The sequence below is a fragment of the Tamandua tetradactyla genome, chromosome 9, assembly GCF_023851605.1.
Source record: "Tamandua tetradactyla isolate mTamTet1 chromosome 9, mTamTet1.pri, whole genome shotgun sequence".
NCBI lineage: Eukaryota > Metazoa > Chordata > Mammalia > Pilosa > Myrmecophagidae > Tamandua > Tamandua tetradactyla.
In genome coordinates, this window is record NC_135335.1 from 46690943 (window position 1) to 46715644 (window position 24702).

Genomic DNA, 24702 nt, shown 5'->3' on the forward strand with positions numbered 1-24702 from the left:
AAACACAGAGAGAGACATTGCACCGGCAGTGGGGGAAGGTTTATTGGCGGAGGAGCAGCCGGGGGAGTTGACTTAAGAATTCAACTCCCACCTGCCTGGATTTGAGTAGTTTTAAAGAGAGCTGGGGGTAGAGTTAGGCAGGTTATTCATAGGGGGGTCCTTGGGAGTTTTGCAGCTTTCCATTATTGAAACACTGCCTTAGTTCTGCAAGGTTGTAACTGCCGGAGGGGGAACATTTGGGTAATGGAGTTTATCACAAAAATGCTGCAAGGTCATAACTGCCAGAGGGCAGACGTTTGTGCACAAGGGTTGATCACCAGAATGCAGCTGCTGGAGCAGTGGCCAGAGTTTTGAGGTGTTGATTCTCTGTGGCGGTATTTTTGTCCTTGCTGTTTTCTCTGGTTCAGCTCTCACACAGGACAGCAGATGCTAGAACATGTTTAAATTCTATGATGATAAATCACACTGATGACAGGCAGTAATTTAAGATATAATCTACAATGTATTAATAATAATACAAAATTACTGATATTGTAGGAAATTATTGAATTAGATGCAGATTTATAGATGAAAATCATAGCTGGGGTTAAAGATGATACCTTGCCTCTTATGGGAGAGATGACATAAACACAGATGTCAGTAGAAATACTTTCAATTGTTATGGTCAAAATTATCTATTTCCAAATTTATCTATTTTATTTGTGAAATAGTTTAAAACATCTACTTAATGTGAGAGAAAGTGCAATACTGTGGTGATTCAAAGGTCATGGCAAAGGTTTAAAATATTATTTATCCAATAAATATATTTTTTAAAAACACTATTTATCAAGAAAAAATAGAAGTGATATATGAGACTTACTAGGATTGTCTGGAGTTTTTGAGAAATATCCCCAATTACCTGGAGTCAAAGCCTCATATCCACTGCAATACCTATTATGATCATGTACCCTAGTAGAACTGTTGCCTCCTGGGAACCAGGTATTTTAACCCAGTAAGACCTATCTATACAGGAACAATTGTTTCTGTGGGGACTTAACATAGAACTAGCATAGTTCTAGCTTAGAAACCTTCAATACACCATTTTGGGACCCAGAGTAATAAGAAGCTGGGACAAGGAAGATATCTAACTCTTAGGTTTAACAGAAACAGCTAGGTCTCCAGGAAAAAATGGATTTTAAGGTTCACTGGGCCTGAAGGCTGGGATTGTATATAATGATCCCTGATGTTTCTAATATTTGCAGAGCCCTGGGATACATTCAAGCACCACTTACGATTTATGTATCCCAGACGTTTTTACTATCCAAGCTTCTAAAACAAATACCATACAATGGGATGGATTAAACAATGAGAATTTATTCGTTTACAGTATTGAAGTTAGAAGACTTGCTTCCTCCTAGGGTTGTTATCTTCTAGCTGGTTAGCAATCTTTGGGATTCCTTGAAGCTTCTGTTACAAGGCAATGTACATGGCATCTTCTCCTTTTTCTTCCAGGGTCCATCAATGTCCATCTTGTGAATGCTCCTGGGTCTTCAACTCCTGTACCAAATTTCTTTTGCTTTTAAGGACTTCAGCCATACTGGATTAACGCCTACCCTCAATTTGGTCACACCTTAATAATCTTAAAAATTCATATCTACAAGTGGGTTCATTCCCACAGTACCAGACTCCCCTTTTGTGGGGGACATAATTCAATTCCCATCATGAAGTAAGGTCATCTTCCTTCTCTGTCTTTATTTCATTTGTAAAATATGGGTGATATTTTAATCAACTCATATACTCTGAATAAAATAATGTGATACATGTACAGTACCTTAAAGTAAGCTTGATAAATGCTTAATAATTAACAATGTTAGTTATAATAACTTAAATAATAATAGTAATAGTAATTATTATTGAATTTTCAGTTCCAGAAGTACTTTCGGAAGCCAGAGTATGCCTATTCATGCTCTCCCTATGAGAACTATGAAATCTGAGCCCTAAGATATTTTATCAATTTAGAAAAATTTACATGCAAGTTGAGCAGAATTTTATAGAAATATCAAATAAGGGATTAAAATATAAGAATCAAACAATAGGCCAATTAAAGAGAGAGGGACATTGTCACAATTTTTCAAATTTTCTAAATATTATCAAACAGCTCCAAGTCAATTATTTATTTTTGGAAGGAATAATTTTAACAAGACCAAAAACCTGACAGAATGAATTAAGAAAAGAGCCAATATACAGAAAAATTTCCAGCTTTAATATTAGAAAATCTGAATTTATCATGAAAATAGCTAAAAGGGATACTTACAATAGATGCTTTAAGTCATCCAACAATTATTCTTAATAAACTAGATATGAAGCATGAAAACAATTTTGATAAAATAGAAAAAAAAGGGAAACCTTGGATATCATCTAATGGGTCCCCTAAGGAGCATGGGACCTTTATATATGAAATATACTTCATATACTTGTCTACTAAAAAAATGACTTCCTGAGGCAAATTCATTGTCATTGCTGTTACTGTTTTAAATACTTTTGAACATGAAATCAGTGTCTAAATATTCATAAACTTTAACAGTTTGAACTACATGTTCTCTTTTTGTGCCACTGTCAATCATCTCAGTTCAGGTTTCAGTGAAAGGGTTTGTTCAGTGCAAATCAACAGCTTTTATTTATCTATCTCTGAAACTAACTCAGGAAGTCCCTATATACCTAAAAATTAATCTCCAGCATTCCTTGATTGGGCAGTGACTCCTTCAAGCTCTTCAAATATTTCCCTGAGGAGTGGTTTCCTTAACATTAATCCCAAAACCTGAGCTTTAGTAAGTAACAAACGCAAAACCAGTGTCTATTATTCTGTTCATAAAGCTTCTGAGCGTCTTCATTTGCCAAGCTGAAGTGTTCAAAGGTGAGACAGATAGACCTGGTACCTGATGTTTTGGAGCTTACTGTCTGGAAAAGGACGCATGCAAGAAAAGTTTATTATCAGTAGCACATCCATTGGTAAAAACACAGAGGTAATGGTAAGTTTTGGAGAGGCGCCAACATTGGACTTGAGTATTCAATGAAGACTTCCAAATTCCTGAAACCCAGGTCAATATCTGAAAGAAGGCCATGCTGGATGTTGCTGCAAGGCACTCCAAAAGTAGAAGTTTGCATGGACAAGGCACTAATGCAATTTTAGAGGTAGGAATCTCCCATTTGCATCACACTTTCTAAGGCAATGAGAATGAAAAATATGATAAATTGTTTAGACTAGGAAACATATACAGGACATTCCACACAACAGCAGCAGAATATATATTTTTCACATGCACATGGAAAATTCTCCACAGTAGGCTATGTCTGGTCATTAAATCCAACATTTTTAAAAGACTAAAATTACACAAAATATCTTCTCCAACCATAATGCAATGAACTGAAAAAAAATCAATAACAGAAGGAATGCTGGAAAATTCAAAAATCTGTGGAAAATAAAAAATATATTTTTATGCAACCAGTGGGTCAAAAAGTAAATCACAAGGGGAACTAGAAAATACTTTGAGATGAATAAAAACCATAACACAAAATACCAAAAATGTAATGGGATGGGATGATAAGTATACTCAGAGATAAATTTATAGGTAGAAATACATAATTTCATGAAGAAAAACCTTACATCAAGTAACTTAAAACCTAACTCTACATATTAAGGAACCATAAAAAGAAGAGCAAACTCAATTCAAAACTATGAGAAGGAAGGAAATAATAAAAAATTAGAGTGGACACGGGTGGAATAGGGGATAAAATCATTAAACCAAAAGTTGGTACTTTGAAAAGATCAATACAGTTTCCAAACCTTGAGTTTGACGGACAAGGAAAAGAGAAAACATGAACTAAAGTAAAAAATGAAATCGTGGGCATTAGTACTGTCTATAGATATTAAAATGTTGTAAGGTGATACGGCGAACTGAACACTAACAAATTTGCTGAGATGAGAATGGAAACAGTTCTAGAAACACAAAAAATACAAAAACTAACTGAAGAAGAAATAGAATATCTGAACAGAACCGTATGAAGCAAAAAGAGTGAATCAGAAATTGAAAACCTCCAAATAATGAAAAGTCTAGGACAAGATAACTTCATTGTTGAAATATATGATACATTTAAAGAAGAAATAGCACCAATCTTTCTCAAATTTTTCCAAATAATAGAAGATAAGGGGATATTTTCTAACTAATTCTATGAGTCCAATACTGCTTTTATGAATACCAGATAAAGGCATCAAAGTTACAATTATCTCTCAAGAAAACAGATGCCAAAATCTTCAACAAAATACTATCAAACAGGACGGGCCACGGTAGCTCATCAGGTAGAGTTCTTGCCTGCCATGCCAGAAACCCGGGTTCAATTCCTAGTGCCTGCCCATCCAAAAAAAAAAACTATAAAACAAAACTAGCAGAATGTTAACAGGACTACCTATTATAACCAAGTGGGACTTAGCTTTAAGAATCCAAGAGATATGTCAACATATAGAAACAAACCATATAATACTTCATATTAAAAGATTAAAAAAAAAGATTAGTTTGATGCAGAAAAAATTTTTTTATAAAACTCAACACTTTTCATGATGAAGACAATCAACACACTAGGGCTAGAATGAAACTTCCTTAACCTGATAAAGGGGATTCATGAAAAATCCACAGCTAGCATCACAAATAATGGAGAAAGCCTGAAAGCTTTCCTCTTAAGATCAGAAACAAGACAAGGATGCTTCTATTTCTGTTATTAAACATTATACTGGATATTCCTGTCAGAGCAGTACATTTAAAAAAAGAAAAAGAGCAAGCAAATTGGAAAGACAGAAATAAAATTATTTCTATTGTAACCTTATAGAGAATTCTATAGAATACATGCAAGCACTTACACTTACACACACATACAAACACCCAACCTATTAGAGCTAATAAGCATAAACAGTAAAGTTGCAGGGCACAAGATTAACATCTATAAATCAGTCACATTTATGCAAAAATTATGAAGAATCCAAAAAAGGAAATTAAGGAAAAAAATTTACAGTGGCATCAAAAATATAAAAATTCCTAGGAATAAATTTAATCAAGATATACACTTGTATACTGTTATCTATAAAATCTGGCTGAAAGAAATTAAACAGGACCTAAATAAATGGAAAGATACCCCATTTCATGGACTGGGAGTGTTAGTACTAGTACAGTTCAGGTGGCAAGACTCTCCCAAATGATTTAGAGACAACTGCAATATCTATAAAAATCTCAACGTTCATTTTTTTAAAATGTAAAAGTTGACTCTTAAAATTATAGGGAATTATAAGAGATTTGAAATAGTTAAAATAATATAATAATACACTATATTATATTATATTATATTATAAATAATATAGAATAAAATAACAGAACAAAAGAACAAAATTGTGGGATACCCAATTGTATTTCAAAGCATATTATAAATCTACCATAATCAAAATAGTATGATACTAGCATAAGAGTAAACATATGGACCAACAGAAAAGAATCAATAGTCTAGAAATAAACCCACGAATCTATAGTCTATTAACTTTAAACATGGCACCAAGATCCTGCACTCTGGAATTAGTGTCTTCAGCAAATCTGGTGAGACTAGAGATTCCAATACAAAGCATGAAATTTAATCCCTATCTTACAGTAATCACACACAAAAAATTAAGTCATTTAGGGAGCTAAATGTAAGATTATAGCACTCTTACAAGAAAATACAAAACTTCATGATGTTGAATTTGCCCAGGAATGCTTAGATATGATATTAAAAGTACTAGAACCAAAAAAAAGAGACAAATTGAACTTCATAAAATTTAAAACTTTTGTTTTTATTTTCCAATATTTTCATCCAAACGACACAACAGAGAGAAAAATAAAAATGGAAAATTAAAAAAAAACACTTGATATTCCTCTCAAATCTACAATTGTGAATGAAATGGCAACAAAATTACGTACTGCACTATATGATGTGCTGAAATTTTTAAATAATTTCTTCTTATAAAAAACAAATATAAAATTGGCATCCAATTTTGTTTATGATAACATTTCTAATTTGTTTTAAAGAGTACTATGTGGCCTCTACCTAGCACTCCCAACTTCCTTTCTTTGTCCAAGTAACCTGTCATTAGGCATGTGGGAAAATTCATATTTACTAATCTTCGATTTATTTTTATTTCCAGATTTATACAGAGAATTCTAGCCATTTCTCTGTAGAGTCCCAGTGTTATTAGATTCCCCGCTGAGTGTCCTGGACCTGGAATATTTCCTGGTACACATAATGCAGTAAGGATTTATATGTGAATAAAGGTATGAATGAATTTTCAAAATTACCCTTTACAACAGCCTTATATATACAACATCATAGGAGGGTTATAATTTTGAAATTGTCTAGTAGATTCAATCAAGATAAACAATTGAGTATCCCTAACAATGCAACATTGACTATGTTTATTATCTTCTGTAATCAGGTTGTGATCCCTGGAATATACATATTAGGTTTACAAACCAGGGGTTTATTCACCTTGAGAAGCAGCAGCTGGAAAGGGTAGAATTTGGGGAGAAGAGCAAAGTGTTGCTCTCCTTTTAACCTGTCTCTGAACCTTGCTGACTTCACCAAATCTTCCAATTTTTTGAGTTCTGTTGAGTTCTCCCAATAATACATGTGAGCAGGCTTCACTGTGCCAAATACATATAGGAGAGCTTTTCCAGTTAATTTTCAGTCCTTAGTATTTTCTGTCAGTATCTTCTGGTTTTATTTCCTTTGGAATAGGGTATATTGGTTATTCCTTTCAAATTTTTGAGGTTTTCCTCCACCTTATTTTATGAACCATTTGTATGCTGGTTCCATGAGCTTCTTAAAGAGAGGTTTTCTTTTGGGGGATGTGGTATTTTCAAATAGATATTTGTTGAATAATTGTGGAATTCAATTTTTTTAAAGAACTAAGGATTTTTATTGTCAAAACAAGTAAGAGACACAAGCATAATTGATGATAAATAAGCTAAGCAGGCCTGAAGATGGAGTCCTGTGTACTAAGCCCATGTCAACAAACCAAACCTTAACTTAAGTTCCAGTCTCCTTTAAGTACTCCTTCCAGAATCTGAAGCCTGAGACCAATCATAATTTGCCAGGTCCCTTTTTTTTCTATAGCTCAGGTTCCTCTAAGTTAAGTTTAAGCCAAGGAAAACTATTCTGCACCAATCAATAATATTTTTTAGAACTACCTTGTTCTGCCTATATTAAGCCTTGTTCTTGCTGTCACTCTTCAGAATTCCACTGTTACTTGGATTGGATATTGCCTCATTCATGAATTTATTCAGTAATAAAGATGTGAGATTCAAAAAATTTATTTCCTGTGGATTTTTTTTATTGGCAGTCTCGCTAACAATAGGACATGAAGGCAACTGCTAAGGACTCAAGAGGCAAACTACTGAACTCTTTGAGTTCTCTATTTTCTCCACGCTCTCCAAGGTTCACGAGTGAGTATCTCTCACATCTGAGCTCCAGATGTGAGAGCTGATTTCACAAGCTCTCCTTCCAAAGGTGAGTCAACCTTATTGATGAAAAGATCAAATTTTGAGCCTGAATCCCTAGCCTTTTTTGTGCAGTCAAGGTTTATTTCAATGACTGGAAATATTCAGACTAATCAAAATGGTACTACTGTAAATTCTTAAATACTTCATATAAACTTTTGAAAATGCTGATAGTATCTGATTTTTTTAAATGATGGCTACCTATAAAATTCAAGTTACTAATAAAATATCAGAAAACTTTCATATACTTGTGAGAACATAATTAGCAGCAAACCAGTCAAGCAAACTCAACCCTAATCTGTTTTTACAGATAGCATACTTAACTCAATATCATAAAAGCAAAGGTAACGGAGGCATATTTTGTTCAAGTATTTTATTTCTAGCATTAAATTACATTTTCTAGTAGAAAATTGTGCCCAGTAGGAGCTGTTCACCTATTTTTTCACCATAAGTTTCTAAAAGAAATGTTGTAAAGTTGGATTGATTGTGGATCTATGGTAAAGATAAGGCTCCCAAATCAGCTCTCCCAAGAAATTCTGTCTTCAATGAAGTTGCTTCATTACTTTTTCTGGGTGCTGATTTTTTTTTTTAACATTTTTATTATAAACAATGCCAAACATACAAATATTCTTGACATACAAACATTCTAGATATGGTTACAATCAATAGCTCACAATATCGTCACATAGTGGTGTATTCATCACCATGATCATTTCTTTTGAACATTTGTGTTCTTTCTAGCAAAAGAAAGAAAAAAGAAAACAGAAAAAACTCATATATGCCATTCTCCTTACCACTTCCTTTCACTGACCACTAGTATTTCAATCTATTCAATTTATTTTAACCTTTGTTTCCCCTATTGTTTCTTATCCATATTTTTTACTCATCTGTCCATACTGTAGATAAAAGGATCATCAGACTCAAGGTTTTCAAAATCACAGTCACACTGTAAAAGCTGTATAATTAATTACACAATTATCTTCAAGAAACATGGCTCCTGGAACACACAGCTTACAGTTTCAGGCACTTCCCTCTAGTCACTCTAATACACCATAAACTAAAAAGGGAATATCTACATAATGTGTAAAAATAATCTCCAGGATGACCTCTCGACTCTGAAATCTCTCAGCCACTGACATTTTATTTTGTCTCATTTCTCTCTTCCCCCTTTCAGTCAAGAAGATTTTTCTCTCCCCCCTTTCAATCCAGACGTTGAGTCCCAGCTCATCCTAGGATTTCTATCCCACGTTGCCAGGGAGGTTTATTCTGGGTGTTGATTCTGAAAGTGAGCTTACTCCAATTACTGAATGTTTACCACATAAGTTGGACACATACATTGAAGTTGCTTTAAAAAGAACTGAGATATCCATTGTTTGAGTCAACTGCAAAAAATATCAAAATTTAAAATGTACATTCTTTTTCTGTAAATGTGTATTATGAGAAACAAAGAATGGCAGAACAAAAAAAATTACATTTTCTAAACATTTTTATAAAGAAATGAAAAATACCACAAGCTGTTGTTTGCCAGTCATACACCATAATGTAAAATACAACCAATGAATGTATCCATGTCCTGCTCAATCCAATGCGATGTTTAGATGGTTTTTAAAACACTTTTGAGAAATATTCACACATATATTATACATAAAATATTATACAATTAACGTCTCACAATATCATCACATAATTTTGTATTCGTCACCATGATCATTTTTAGAACACTTGCATCACTCCATAAAAAATAAAAAGAAAAAAGAACTCATACATCCCATACCCTTTATCCTCCCTCTCACTGATGCACAGTATTTCAATTTAGCCAATTTTTATCCTTTATCTCCCCCTATTATTTATTTTTTATCCTTATTTTATTCATACCCTGGATAAAAGGAGCATGAGACACAAGGTTTTCACAATCCCAGTCACACTGTAAAAGCTATATAGTTATACATCTTCAAGAATCAAGGCTACTGGAACAGCTACAGTTCAACAGCTTCAGGTACTTTTCTCTAGCCACTCCAACACTCCCTAAACTAAAAAGGGATATCTATATAATGCATAAGAATAACCTCCAGGATAACCTCTGGATACTGAAATCTCTCGGTGACTGAGACTTTGTCTCATTTCTCTTCCCCCTTTTGGTCAAGAAGGCTTTCTTATTCCCATGATGAGGGTCCCGGCTCATCCCCCAGAGTCAGATCCCACACTGGTAGGGAGATTTACACCCCTGGGAGTGATGTCCCATGTGGGCAGAAGGGTAGTGAGTTCATCTGCCAAGTTGCCATAGAAAGAGAGTCCACATTTAAGCAACAAAAGAGGTTTTCTGGGGTGACTCTTAGGTATAATTTTAAGTAGGCTTTGTCTCGCCTTTGCAGGAATAAGCTTCATAGGGATGAGAACTGCCTGCAAGAACACCATGAATTCTCCAGATGGGGAAGTTTATTATTTTCTCCTTTCTCCCCAGTACCCCCCCATGGCATCTTCACAAATACTTTTTTATTTCTGCCAAATTACTCTGGGATCTGTAGGGGCATCACACTAACGTATACAAACCAACAAGATCTCATGCGTGGTACTTAGATTCAGCTGTCAATTGGCCAGGTGAAGGTATCTAGTTCTGTTGCTGTGAACATGAGCCAATGGTACGTGAACCTCATCTGTTGCTCATTACATCTGCAGTTGGCTAAGAGGCATGCCTGCTATAATGAATGATGTTTGATTTAATTGGCTGGTGCTTAAATGAGAGAGCTCAACGTAGCACAGCCCAAGCAGCTCAGCATACCTCACCTCAGCACTCACAGCTCAGCCCAGGCCTTTGGAGATGCAGAAAGCAATCACCCCAGGGAAAGTTGTTGGAACCCAGAGGCCTGGAGAGAAGGCCAGCAGAGATCATCCTTCGCCTTCCTGCGTAAGAAAGAGCCTCAGTTGAAAGGTAGCTTGCCTTTCCTCTGAAGAACTAATGAAATAAATCCTTTTATTAAAACCCAATCCATCTCTGGTGTGTTACATTTCAGCAGCTAGCAAACTAGAACAGATTTGGTACCTGAGAAGTGGGTGCTGCTGCAGTTTGCAGATATGTTGGAATCGTTTTTTGGATGGATAAGGGGAAGATTTTGGAGGAACCAAGAAGAGAATGATGGAGAAGTCCTGTAGTGCTTGAAGAGACTGTTGGTGTCAACAGAACCACTGCCAATCTGGACAAAAGGGGACAAACTGGAGTTTGGAGAGTGAGAACCATGGAAGCTCGGGTTTGAAGCCAAGAAACCTTGGCCAGGAGAGTGGACCCACTCATATACATGGAGAGGGTGAGCTTGCCCTGAAGGCAGAGGATGAGTGTCCCATCTCATTGCAGTGGAAGAGTTGTGCAGCCTCAGGTCTTTGAAAACGTACAGCACGCTCCTTGGGGACTGGGGAGAGCCTGGCTGCCACCACATGGAAGGGTTAAGCGTGTGCCATGGAAATGGCAAGAGAACCCAGGTGTGGCCCTGATGCCTGGAGAGTGGAGCCGAGAAAAAGGTGGTCTCAATTCCCCACCCCCCCCAGGTTGTTTTGGAAAGAGGCAGGCCACTGCACAGGCCCTTGGAAAGGGTGGGACTGCCACTTTCTAAAGGATAAATGACTTTCAGACTTTGAAATCCAATGGTGTTTGCCCTGCAGGTTTTCCAATTTCTCCCTATGGATCCTGTGACTGTCCCCCCTTTGAACATTGGCACCAGACAACATGTTTTGAGATTCATAGGTCCACAGCTAGAAGAGAATTTTTTGCACCTTGATATTGTTTAAGGTGATGGCATGTAGTTGCCAAATTGACAAGAGGTGGACATGTGATAGTTAAGTTCAGGTGTCAACTTGGCCAGGTGAAGGTATCTACTAGTTCTGTTGCTGTGGACATGAGCCAATGGTATGTGAACCTCATCTGTTGCTCCTTACATCTGCATTCGGCTAAGAGGCGTGCGTGCTGTAATGAATGATGTTTGATTTAATTGGCTGGTCCTTAATTAAGACAGCACAGCCCAAGCAGCTCAGCTTACCTCCTCTCGGCACTCACAGCTCAGCCCAGGCCTTTGGAGATGCAGAAAAGAAATCACCCTGCGGAAAGTTGTTGGAACCCAGAGGCCTGGAGAGAAGGCCAGCAGACATCATCCTGTGCCTTTCCACATAAGAAAGAGCCTCAGTTGACAGTTATCTGCTTTTCCTCTGAAGAACTAATGAAATAAATTCCCTTTTACTAAAACCCAATCCGTCTCTGGTGTGTTGCATTCCAGCAGCTAGCAAACTAGAACACTCATGCCTTATTCAAGATTCCATGTAATTACGATGTTCAAGTAAACTGACCATATAAGTTAAATTAGATAATGTGCTACCTGAAATATAAATTTTGCACCTAATAAATATCTCTCCTTTCATCTTGCACAGAGGTTGAAGTATGAAAATATGGGTCATGTCATCCTTTCCCCAGTATTCTGATTTACCTTAGTCATATCAATATGAGCTTCATTCATAGCTTAAATGTTTTCTGATATACTTTATTCAAAATTCCTTATGCAGATTAGGAAAAGCTGATTTACAATGAGTTGTTTTCTTCTTTAAAATTACCTGTTATATACTGCCCCTCCTTTCCAGTAATCCAGTGCTAAAGTGAAAAATGATGTACTATTTCAGGGACCCAAAGCAACCTATACCTTTAATTTCCCAAATATCATAAACAAAAAGACAAATAGCCAAAATGTACATAATAAGCAAAAGGAAACTTCATGAGATGAAAACTATGTAACTACAACTTTATTTGTGCTTTCCCCCCCAATCTATACATACTCTTTAGACCGGCATTAAACATACACAACTACAGAGGTTAGATTTTATTAGAAACATAATTATAAAAAATAGTGGCGGTGATGTAACAGTGGCTCAGTGGCAGAATTCTCACCTGCCATGCTGGAGACCTGGGTTTGATTCCCGGTGCCTGCTTATGCAAAAAAAGAAAAAAGAAAAAAAAAATGGTGGAAGGAGGGTGTCAAGAACATTTAGAATTGAAGCAGGTCTATGTAAAAATGGAACGGAGTTCAATGATTTCAGCTCATGAGGAAAATGACTGAAATTAAATTTCACAAGTCTTCATGTCTACATAAAATATATTAATGCAAATATAAGTCAATGCACATTTATTTAAAAAAACAAAGTCTGGATTTTTCTTCCTGGGTTTATTATAGACTACAAACCTCTGTTTAATGCTTTACTTCTACATGTCTGCTCTGTTTAGTAGCACATACTATACATGTACATACATACATACATACTGGTATTTTACCATGAGAATCATATATCTCATTTCAAACTGTGATACGTCTTTTGTCCATATTTACATATATTTTATTTCCAACATAAGAAACTTAAGATTTTTCTAGTGGTATATTTTAGAAAGTGCTGAAATTGTTTTTAATCAACATATTACATGAAAAAGAATTTTGATTTTTAAATGAAATCCTTTTAGTACTGTGGCATGATGGGTTTAATTTAACAGTTGAAGCATAAAATACAGTAATCACACTGTAGTGTTGAATTCACAGCTATAGGAAAATGACTGATTTTAAAAGACAGCCAACATGAGAAAGTGTAATTATGAGCAATGAAATAGTAGAAAACAGTGAATAAATAAATATGCCAATTTTTCAGCACTGGCCATTCATTATTTTGCTTTTAATAATGTGGAAGAAATTGTCTTCTTTGAGTTTCAAATGTTTGGTAATTCTAGTTGTTTATTTTCTTTTTTAATGCAATTTTATTTAGATAGATTCACACAGAATAGAAACCATCCAAAGTATACAGTTACTGGTTCACGGTATCTGTACACGGTTGTGCATACAGCCCCATGATCAAATATAGAACATTTCCATTACTCATTAGTCAGGTCTTAGCTTCCTCAATATCACCTTGCATTGCTGAAATAAGTGACTAAAGAATTAAAAGTTCTTTTCTGGTCTGAGGTAGCCAATGATGGCCACGTTGAGAATTTCCCCACAGAATTTCTCTTTGAAGGTACACATGAGTTTCCATGGACTTTTTCATATTCTTGTAGCATGGGTCCCATCCTATGTTCACCACCATTTTACAGACATCTCCACTTCCAACACTGGCCCAACCGTAACAAATGCCAGTGGGTATATCAACTGGAAGATTATGTACTACTTGTTCAGGAAAGTTAGCAGTGGGGATGCCCAGCTGCTTGAAGCCCACAAGATTGATTAGAATTCAAACATTGCTTTTCTAGAGTATATAAATCCTTTCAAACTGGCACACATACCTTACATATTTAAGTTATCAGGAATATTTTGGAAACTGTCTTCAAGCTAACATCCTTCAAAACAATATAATTCTCTTGTAATCACTAAAGACAGCCCCTAATGTTTATTAACAAAGGCGCTTGGGTCAGCACAGAACTAACCCACCTCCAGTCCAAAGTTATCTTGATAACTGGGACTAGAGCTAACCAAAATGGTCCTGCCTGACATGCACAGTAGCTTAGACTTTAACCTAAAAGTCATCTATACCTCATTCTGCCATTTTTTTTACATGTGTTCTCTAAGCGTGTAATCAATCTGCACACGCTCAATAATTAGATCACCTCTAATCATACCATCTGGTGCCACTGTGCTCATTATCCTAAACCTTGCGCATTTTTTTCTCTAATAAAACTATCAGAATCACAGCAGTTCGGGGAGACAGAATTTTGGCTAATAGGCTATCTGCTCTCCTACTACATGCCTAGTAATAAACTCTCTCTCTTTGGAAAAAAGAACAATTACTCTTGAAATGCAAATTCACATTTTTCTTCTTAAAAAAACTAGTAGATGTAATGCTAGCTTATTTGATCAGTAATCCTGTATAAGTAAAAGAATATACCCATGTAGAATAAAATTATATACTTATATTGCATTTACTTTGATAATTCCAAGACACAGCTATTTACATTTAACTAATATTAGTTCTGTTTGCCAAAGATTCAGCTGAATTATGTGAACTTTTATTTTCTTCAAGACACTTGAATACAGTTCTATGAATTATCCTTTTCTTTACTAGAAATATTAGAAGTTTGGTTTCCTTAATTTCTGGAACTTAAGGAGTATTAATTTTTATGTAAGTGCTTATTTATCTTGAACCCAGTTTGAATAGAGCTCTTTAAAGGAGTTTTATCAGTAATATGGGATGGGGTATGGAGCTAGTTGATGTTCTGGAGAGGTGAAGCATTAATCTTTATCTCCCTGCCTTACTCCTCTAGAACATGGAAACACTCATTGAATATTGTTATTTTTTGGCAATATAATTACTCACATTGGTTTAATCAGAATCTGTCCTTCCTAATAACAGAAAATAATCGGTGTCAATGACTATATAATCAAGTCTTAGGAATGATAATTCAAGAACACAGATATTCCAAATCTATGGTACCCTGCAACTTGATGCAGTTGCCTCTGCTTACCCAAACTGTGTTAAAGCTAAAGCAGGAGCTGCCAATTAATCAAAGGCTCAGCAAAACTTAACGCAAGAGGAAACCCAACATTTTTCCTCCAGAAATCTAACTTCTTACTGCCTTCTGCTCTTACCTCCTAATCTTCACCTAAAGTGCTGAGTATTCTTAACCCTGCTACTCAGCTGTCTTTATCTGATGAGGCAGAATCCCATGACAGGAAATTGGTAACTTCACAATTAACGACACCATACTTGCTCCTTTAACCATCTGTGGTAGTTAGAGTCAGTTGTCCAACTTGGCCAGGTAAGCGTACCTAGCTTTGTTGCTGCGGACATGAGCCAATGGGACGTGAACCTCATCTGTTGCTGATTTACATCTGCAGTAGGCTAGGAGGCGTGCCAGCTGTTTGACTTAATCTGCTGGTGCTTAAATGAGAGAACACAATGCAGCACAGCCTAAGGAGCTCAGCATTCTTAGCACTCCCAGCTCTGCTCAGGCCTTTGGAGATGCAGAAAGAAGTCACCCCGGGGAAAGTTGTTGAAACCCAGGGGCCTGGAGAGAAGGCCAGCAGAGACCATCCTGTGCCTTTCCATGTAAGAAAGAACCTCAGTGCAAAGTGAGCTGCCTTTCCTCTGAAGAACTAACAAAATAAATCCCCTTTTATTAAAAGCCAATCCGTTTCTGGTGTATTGCATTCCAGCAGCTAGCAAACTAGAACACCATCCCAGATGTCATTTTATTTGTTAATGCTTATGATAGAAATTCTGAAATTCCAAGCAGGCTATTCAGTTACTACTCACTCTGAGCTGACTGAGGTAGCCCTCTCTAATGTTTTCCTGCCCAACAGACTGAACTCTATGGTCTGATTCCAGCCTGCTTTCTATCTGAAGGAAAATCTGTTAACATCTATATTAATAACAAATATCCTTTTGGTACAATCCTGATCAGCAGGCTATGAAGACGAAGACAGTTTCTCACTTCCTCTGGAACCACAATTAAAAATGGATGAGTAAAATAATGTATTTTCTGCCACTTAACTCCCATCCTGGTTGCGAAGATAGAAGCTCACACAAAAAGAACTGAGACTGAACACACACACACACATACATACACACACACACACACACACACACAGAGTGAGAGATAGAGAGAGAGAGGGTGAGAGCAAGAGAGTTAGAGAGAGAGAGAGAGAGAGAGAGATTTCTTGTAGACTTTCATGTGGAAAAAGCCTAAAACAGCTGAGATTATAGACTTAAAGTAAAACTGTTTAAATTAACTAAAGAAATTGGGTTCCCTGAACCAAATTTTTACCTTGGACAAGATGATTATTCATATCATTCCCTTTGTGACACAAACTCTCCCCATGTGAAACTGTTATTGGCAGACCTATGACTCTGCAAATAAAACTGACACTGGTCACTTACTGTCACACCATGACAAGACCCAATTTGCAAACCCTTAATGCATTACACCAAAGATTATCTTCAGTAGGTTAAGGACAGAAACCCCATTAGTTATAATCTAGGACCAAGAGATTGGGTCTACTGGAAATAACACTAACAAAAGACAGCACAAGGACCGCATTAAAAGGGAACCTACCAATTGCTATGAACTTTGGCCACTGCAATTAAATTATAGGGTATTGACATGAGGGTCCACATAAATGAAAAAGGCTCAGAGTACTGGACTTGTTTTAATGCTGGAGACTTAATAATCAAACTAGCCAGGAAGTGAAGGAGACCATTTCACAAGGTAGACTACTTATTCCCAAGATGATGGCTCAAATCCTCACACGGTTTTTATCTTATCCGATACTTTTAATGCATAAAACCCTTTCTATTCCCCTATGCTTTGTCCTTGCACTGGCCTGGAAAGGCAACACCACTGTCTGCTTTTCCCAGGCTATTTCATTTCAAAGGGTGATATTCTAGTTTGCTAGCTGTGATATACTAGAAACATAATGGCTTTTAAAAGGGGGAATTCATTCAGCCACAAGTTTACAGTCCTAAGCCCATGAAAATGTCCCAATTAAAGAAGTCTATAAAAATGTCCAAATTAAGGCACCAACAAGAGGTTACCTTCACTCAAGAAAAGGCAATGACATTCAGGGTTTTTCTCTCAACTGGAAAGGCTCATAGCAAACATGATAACATTGGGTAGACTTCTTTCCAGTCTTCTTGTTTCATGAAGCTCCCCTGGAGGCATTTCCTTCTTCATCTCCAAAGTTCACTGGCTGTGTGGGTTCTTGTGGTTCTCCTAGTTCTCAAGCTTTCTCCAAAATGCTTCCTCTTTAAAAGGATCCCAGTAAACTAATCAAGACCCACCTGGAATGGGAGGATTCACATCTCCCTCTAATCAATTGGGTGTCACATCTCCATGGAGATAATCAGGATTAAAAGAAATGGCTGTCTCCTAAAGATGGATCAGGATTAAAACATGGCTTTTGTAGGGTACATAATCCTTTCAAACCAGCACATTCTCCCCTCTGGACCCTAAAAAAGACATGTTTTCCCCATATATAAAATACATTAATTCCATCACAAATCAGAAAGCCTTAAACCATTTCAGTAATAATGCAAATGCAATACAAAGTGAAAAACAGTACAAGATCTCATCAAAGTCAGCTATAGGCATGGTCTGTCCTAAGGCAAAATTTTCCTCTGGCTCTGGACCTGTAAAACTCAGAACAAGTTATTTGCTGCCAATATACCAAAGGAGGGACAGCCACAGAATACATATTTTCATTTCCATAGGGAGAAACTGTAAGGAACACAGGGGTCATGGACCCAAACAGTCTCAAAAACCTGTCGGGCAAACTCCATTAGATTCCAATGTCTGAGAGTCACTTATCTTCTGGGCTTTAGAAATTGGCAGTCCCACCCTTTCCAAGGGCATATGCAGCAGCCACCTCTCCAAATGCAACCCTGGGGAACACTGGGGAGACCATATTATATTGTTCTCAGCTCCACCTTTTCCAAGCATCACAGCTGCACCTGGGCTCTTTGCCATCTCCAGGATACACAGTCAACCCCTCCATGTGGTGGTAGCCAAGCTCTCCTCAATCCCCAAGGATTGTGCTTCACCCTCTCCAAGGCGTGAGCTGGCACAACTCTTTCACTGCAAGGAGGTGGAAGGCCCATCCTCTGCCTTTGGAGCAAATTCATCCTCTCCACATGCTTGGGTGAGTCTGCTCTCCTGGCATGAGGCTTCTTGATTTCAGATCCCAGTCTCCCTGGTTCTGTCTCTGAAGATATTTTATCTTCACTTTGTTTTCTGAATTCCCAGCTCAAGATTGGTAGCGGTTCTGTTTATACAGTCCCACAGCACTCTTTTTGGCATTCTATGTAATAAGTAAGGATCATGCCCTTCAGACAGAAAGGGTTTCCACAAACCCTTCCTGGATAATTCCATCTCCAATCCTGGCTTTTTCTGAAATAGCTCCAATCCTGGCTTTTTATGAAATGGCTGACTGGTTCCACATCTGGCCAAATCCTCAGGTGGGGCACCATTCTCTGGGGTGTCCCTTCCTGGAAGCCCAGAATTTTCCAGAACATCAACTTCTGGTTTCTTTGTATGCAAGCGTTCAGCTCTCAGCTTATCTCTTTCCTGTTGCATTTCACTATGAGCTACAAGAAGAAATTAGGCTGCACTTTCCACATTCAATCTAGAAGTCTCCACAGCTAAGTATCCAATATCCAAATTCATGGCTTTTAAAATCTGCCTTCCAGCCAAAGCCACAAGTCAATTTTGCCAGATTGTGTGCCATTTTAAAACAAGGATCACCATCCTTCCAGTGTGCAATAACACATGCCTCATTTCTGTCGAGAGCTTAGGCAGAGGTATTTTAGAGTCCACATTTCTAGCAACAGTCTCTTCAAAGCATTCTAGGTTTTCTCTATCAAGCTTCTCACAACTCTTCAAGAATCTTCCCCTTATCCATTAAAAAAGCCGTTCCAATATGTTCAGTATTTGCAAACTGCAGCAGCATCCCACTTCTCTGGTACCAGAATCTGTTCCAGTTTGCAAGCTGCCAGAATGTGATATACCAGAAATGGAAAGGCTTTTAAAAAGCAGAATTTAATCAGATAGTTCCATCTCCCTACCCCAAATTACTGACAGATGCTTCCAACATGAAAAAGTTAGAGTGGCCATTGCCCAAACACCCTTACAGAGAGGGACAGACAGATCAAAAGTGATGGTGGAGTTATACAGAGAAGATAGGATTTAACAAATGAATATGACTGCTGTATCATTAAATTGATATCTGTTTTAGTCTCCAGTATCTTAGAGCAGCTAGAAGTAAAAACCTAAAATTGTGGAATTATAACCATGTCAAACTCTGAAATATGTTCTACAACTAACTGGTGCCATGCTTTGAAATTTATCGCTTTTTTGAATATACGGTATTTTCCACAAAAAAAGAAGGAAAAAAAGTCGATTTTGATGGTAAAAATATATTTATGCCTTCAAGCCTAATATATTCTGGAGCAGCTAGAAGGAAAAATCTGAGAGGATCATGTGGTAGTCCACAACAAACTCTGGGATCTGTCCTGTAACTACTTGTTGAAGAGTGCCTTGAAAATGATTGCTTTTTTCTTTCTTTGCTTTGTTATACAATAGTTTATACAATAAAAAAGTTATAAAGAAAAAGGGGGGGATTTATTAAGTCGCAAGTTTTTAGCCCATGAAAATGTCCCAATTAAAGCAAGTCTATAAAAGTGTCCAAATTAAGGCACCAATAAGAGGTTACCTTCATTCAAGAAAGGCCGATGACATTCAGGGTTTCTTTCTCAACTGGAAAGGTACATGGCAAACATGGTGACATCTGCTAGCTTTCTTTCCAAACTTCTTGCTTCATCATGCTCCCCCAGAAGCATTTTTCCTTCTTCATCTCCAAAGGTCTCTGGCTCTCGGGTTCTTGTGGCTTTCAAGCTTTCTCCAAAATGTTTCCTCTTTTAAAGGATTCCAGTAAACTACTCAAAACCCACCTGGAATGGGTGGAGTCACATTTCCCTCTAATCAAAGGTTAACACCAACAATTGGGCACGCCATATCTTGGTTGAGATAATATAATCAAGCTTCCAACCTACAGGGATTAAAAGAAATGGCTGCCTCCGCAGGATGGATTAGGATTAAAATATGGCTTTTCTAGGGTACATAATCCTTTCAAACCAGACCAGGAGGTAACCTCACCGAACACTGGATTTGTCACTATAAACCTGATCTATACACACTGCAGGGAGCCCCATTGTTCTATACATAAATTTCTTTCTTACCTCAAATGCTTCACTTTCCTTGGATTAAATTGTACCATTTGTTTCATATTAAACATGAATACTAGACCCAAGGCCTCTTTACTCTGCCTTAACCTTTCTTAGACTTGTAACCTCACTATAGACACCAATAGCCTACATAATTATACACATATCACAGAATAATTTGGAGACCTTACTTTAATTGTGCACTTATCCCAACAAACTACAAGTTATATTAAGAAATATATTTAAAAAGTTGGAGGAATGAAAGTTGGAAGCTGGAGTCAAATATTCTTTCCTTATCATATTAACCAAAAGGAGAGAACAAGATCAAGTAATAACTTAGTAATGTCTCTTCCCTCGTCCACTTTTTGAAGAAACATACAATATTTGTTGAAGAGTGCTTTGAAAACTACTGTTTTTTCTATTTCTTTGCTTTGTATATGCTATAGTATACCATAAAAAATAAAAAAAAACTTGATACACAAATTCCTGATATTATATTGTACTAATGAAAAAAATAAAGAATGGCATAAACAAAACAAACAAAAAATCAATCTGACACTTCTCACTGAACTCTCAATCTACATTCTCAGCAAAAATTGGATTTAGCCAGGGATTTCACATAGATTTGCCACTTTTGGCAGACTGTTGCTACCTTGGACTGGAATTATGGAAATATGATTAGAAATCAATTAATCACAACAACAGAATTTGCTGAATCTACTACTAGAGCTATAGCTACACAGCAATGATCATTAGATCAAGTACCTAATCTCGTCTAAACCTAACATTGTTGTCCTTGAAGTAACTAAAGGAGGAGGCATTTTTGCCATTGCCAACACTACCTCTCGTACTTGGGCAAACACCTCTGGGGAAGCTGAGACACATTGTAGGAAATAACTGAACAAGCCACAGGTCTAACAGGTTAAGGTCTTCCTCAGGGTCAATTTTAAATTTCTTTGATTTCAGTTGGTTTAAATCATGGGTCCTGAGTTTAGAAGTATGTAGAGAGGTGGGAATTTGGGCATTTTATTATGCATAGTACTCATCATAGTCTCTCCCTAGTACACTGTTTTCTCTCAGGAGTATTAAATGGGGGTACCCAGCCACTTGTTAATCAGCAAATACTTTCTTTATACTTAGAATGTAAAAAAAAAAAGAGATGAACAATGAAAAATTGACAAAATCATGACCACTTATGAGCTCAATATCAAAACAACCTGCAATTATTACGTATGCCAGTTTGAATCTGTGATGTACCCTAGAAAACTCATGTCCTTTAATCCTCATTCAATATGCTGGGTGGAAGCTTTCTGATTATCCATGGAGATGTGACACACTCAATTGTGGGTGGCAACATTTCATCAGATGGTTTCCATGGAGACGTGCTCTATCCATTCAAGGTGGGATTGCTTACGGAGCCCTTTAAGAGGGAAGCATTTGGAATAAACTTTAGAGCCACAAGATTCCATGCAATCAGAAACCTGTGAAGACGAAAAAGGAAAATGCCCCTGGGGAAGCTTCATGAAACAAGAAGCATGGAGAGAAAGCTAGCAGATGTTGCCATGTTGCCATGTGCCTTTTCAGTTGAGAGAGAAACCCTGAATGTTATCAACCTTGAAGCTAGGCATCTTTCCCTGGGGGCCTTAGATTGGACATTTATACAGCCTTGCTTTAATTTGGACATTCTTACATATAAACTTGCTACTTAATAAATGCCCCTTTTTAAAAGCCATTCCATTTCTGGTATATCACATTCCAGCAGCAAGCAAACTAAAACACTACTCAAAGACTTTAGGCAATAATTGACAGTTGTGCTCAAAACCAAAAATTTTTACCACAGCTGTCAATGGTGGACAGAACAAAATGGGGGAAACTGTTAAATATATGAAATAGGCTGCAGATGGAGTCCCTGATGCTAAGCCCTATGTCAGCAAACTAAAGCTAAACTAAGTTCCTATTTTTTGTGTCTGTTTTCTCAGAACCTGAAATCTGAGAACAGCCAATTATAATCACCAGCTCCCAGTTTCTTCTGCAGCTTAGTTCTTTCAACTCAAGGCTAAGCCACGGAGAACTTTCCCATACCAACCAATAAAATTATTTACTTAAATACTTTCTTGTTCTGCCAGTATAAGCCTCCATCTTGCTCTTCAGACCTCCCCTCCACTTTAGGGATTGCATCCTATCCAATTCATGAATTAATGAAGTGCTGAAATCCAAACAATTCATTTCACTTGGATATATTTTTTGGTCTGTTGACAAGACACAAATTATCTGTTCTGATCTCTGGACTTTTCTATGGAAAGATCAGCTCTTATGTAAACAAGGTAATAAATAGCCAAGACATAAAACAGCAGGAATTTGAGACAGGTTTCAAGGCAATGACTGAACATTCTCACAGAGAAGAGAAACAAAAAGTTTCCCTCCTTCCTTTCATGAGTAAGTTATGTTTGTTTATAAAGGTTTGAGGCTCAGTTTGGGGAAAAAATGTTTTCATATAGCTAAATCTTAATTTCCTGCATGCCCCAGAAAAGAAAAACAGTCTCTAGTCCTGGGCTGTGCAAGGAAAAAAAAACATATGACAAAAGTGTTAACATAAAATACAAGACTATAATCTAACTGCGGTAATCTTCTTTACTTCAAAAAAGTTTAGTATTTTTTTATCTATACCAATCAGTACACTGAATTTTTCCCCTTATAACATTTTCAATGAAATTGGAATTAATATTATTTTCAAGGGCAAGAAAGGATATGCAAGACTACTGTTTGCTCCATTTGACACGTAAGACAAACATCCCTTCAATAGCACAGGCCTAAGAAATAATGCACAAAGCACTTATGCAAGACACAGTGACTCATCAGCACAAAGAAAGCAGCTGTAGCATAGGAAGAGGGATCCCTGCCATGTCTGCCTTTTAACAGTACCAGATCTCAAGCCCCTCTCACTGACAAGGCCAGGGCACTATCCAGAACAGAGGGCCAAGGTCATTTAAACTAGTCAATGAACACCACTACTCCATGATTTGTGAATGTACATGTTGCTAGTGGTACAGAAATCAAGAAGGTTGTGTTTTGGAACATCATCACTATTTATCTAGTAAGCAATAATGAAAGTTATTGTCTAAGGCAACTGACAAAATTTAGTTTAACTTTAAACTAAAGCAATACATAATGGCTTCTTTCACATAATAAAAGTAAATTTTGCACTAATATTGCACAAAAGACAATTATGTCTCCAGTTTCAGCCTCAGTTTAACTGGTTTTTATAAAATATTCCTTTAGGATGTCAGAGTCAAGGTAAAAATGGAGTTGGGAGCATGACATTACATGTCCAACTTGCGTGGCTTGAAGAATGCTGGTTCTTCAGCTATTTAGGTGGCTTGAATGTGGATCAGTTCTAGTGAAGAGGGCTTCTGAACTCCTGTATAGGCCTGGGTAGCCAAGTCCCCTGAATCATACTTCTACAGGGATACTAGTCCAAAAAATTTCCATTTTTATGATATGTTTTGTCCTTATCCTCAATTCCAGATTCTACCATGTTAGATTTTGGTCCAGATAAAGCTGTGGAAGAATGAGAAATGTATCAGCCCCTGCCTTCTGCTTCAGGGAAGAGCGGATGGTATTTATTAGAAGAGACTGGGCTGATGCCAGCTGCTTTTCTAAATAAAGTTTCTCCAATCTGAAGCTTTAGTCTGTGGGGTGTTTCTGCCATTCATAGGTACTTGGTACTCTTCATAAGGCCCTTGTGGGGTGTCTGTCCAGCATCTCTAAGCCCTACATCTTTCAGCCCTGCCTGTTACTCAACATGCTAAATTCTCTTCTGGATCTTTTTTCATAATGTGAGAATTCATGATGACAGTTGGTAGCTTTAGCCTTCACCACTGAGACCATGATTATACTATTAGGCGCTCATGGCAGGTACATAGCAGAGGAGAACACACTAGCCCCACTGGCTTCCAGAGGATGCTGTCCAAGTCTGATGTTGGAGAAGCCACGGGCATAGGGTCCTGGAGGACACCATCATACGTATTTTACAACAAGTAGGGATATTGCTTAGAGGCTAGCTAGGCTCAAGAGGAAGCACATCTGTTCATCTGGAAGCCACTGTAAGACTAGGATCCAGGAGTTTTTTCTAGATAGAATTCCAGAGCAAAGTCACTCCCACCACAGTATAATGATGTAATGATTATGCTGACAGATACAAAGGAATATTTTCCAACTGCTGCAAATGAGCAAAGCTTAAAAGGGAAGAGTTCACCCAGAGATTCTGTTCCTCCTCCACCACAGAGCTCTGTGGGCTGAGCTCTGACACTAAAAATTCTCCAAGGACCCACATTTCCCTAGGCGCTGTGGCTCAGTCTGGACCCAAGCCACATTGTAGGTGGCCCGGTGCTGTGGAACACTGAAGATGTTGGGTACTGGCCAGGTA

General features: G+C 37.3%; 1 protein-coding gene and 1 long non-coding RNA gene across 2 annotated transcripts in view; one reads left to right on the forward strand and one right to left on the reverse strand.

The window, feature by feature from the left end:
• The window catches only part of LOC143647081 (uncharacterized), a 61999-nt gene that overhangs the window by 24238 nt on the left and 13059 nt on the right, over positions 1 to 24702 (reverse strand). The gene's annotated exons all lie outside the window — the stretch shown is intronic.
• On the forward strand, positions 1515 to 23948 carry LOC143647085 (uncharacterized). Its single transcript, XR_013157824.1, has 4 exons — positions 1515 to 1705; positions 6200 to 6326; positions 7394 to 7560; positions 23802 to 23948. It is a non-coding gene; the product is annotated as an uncharacterized LOC143647085 (long non-coding RNA).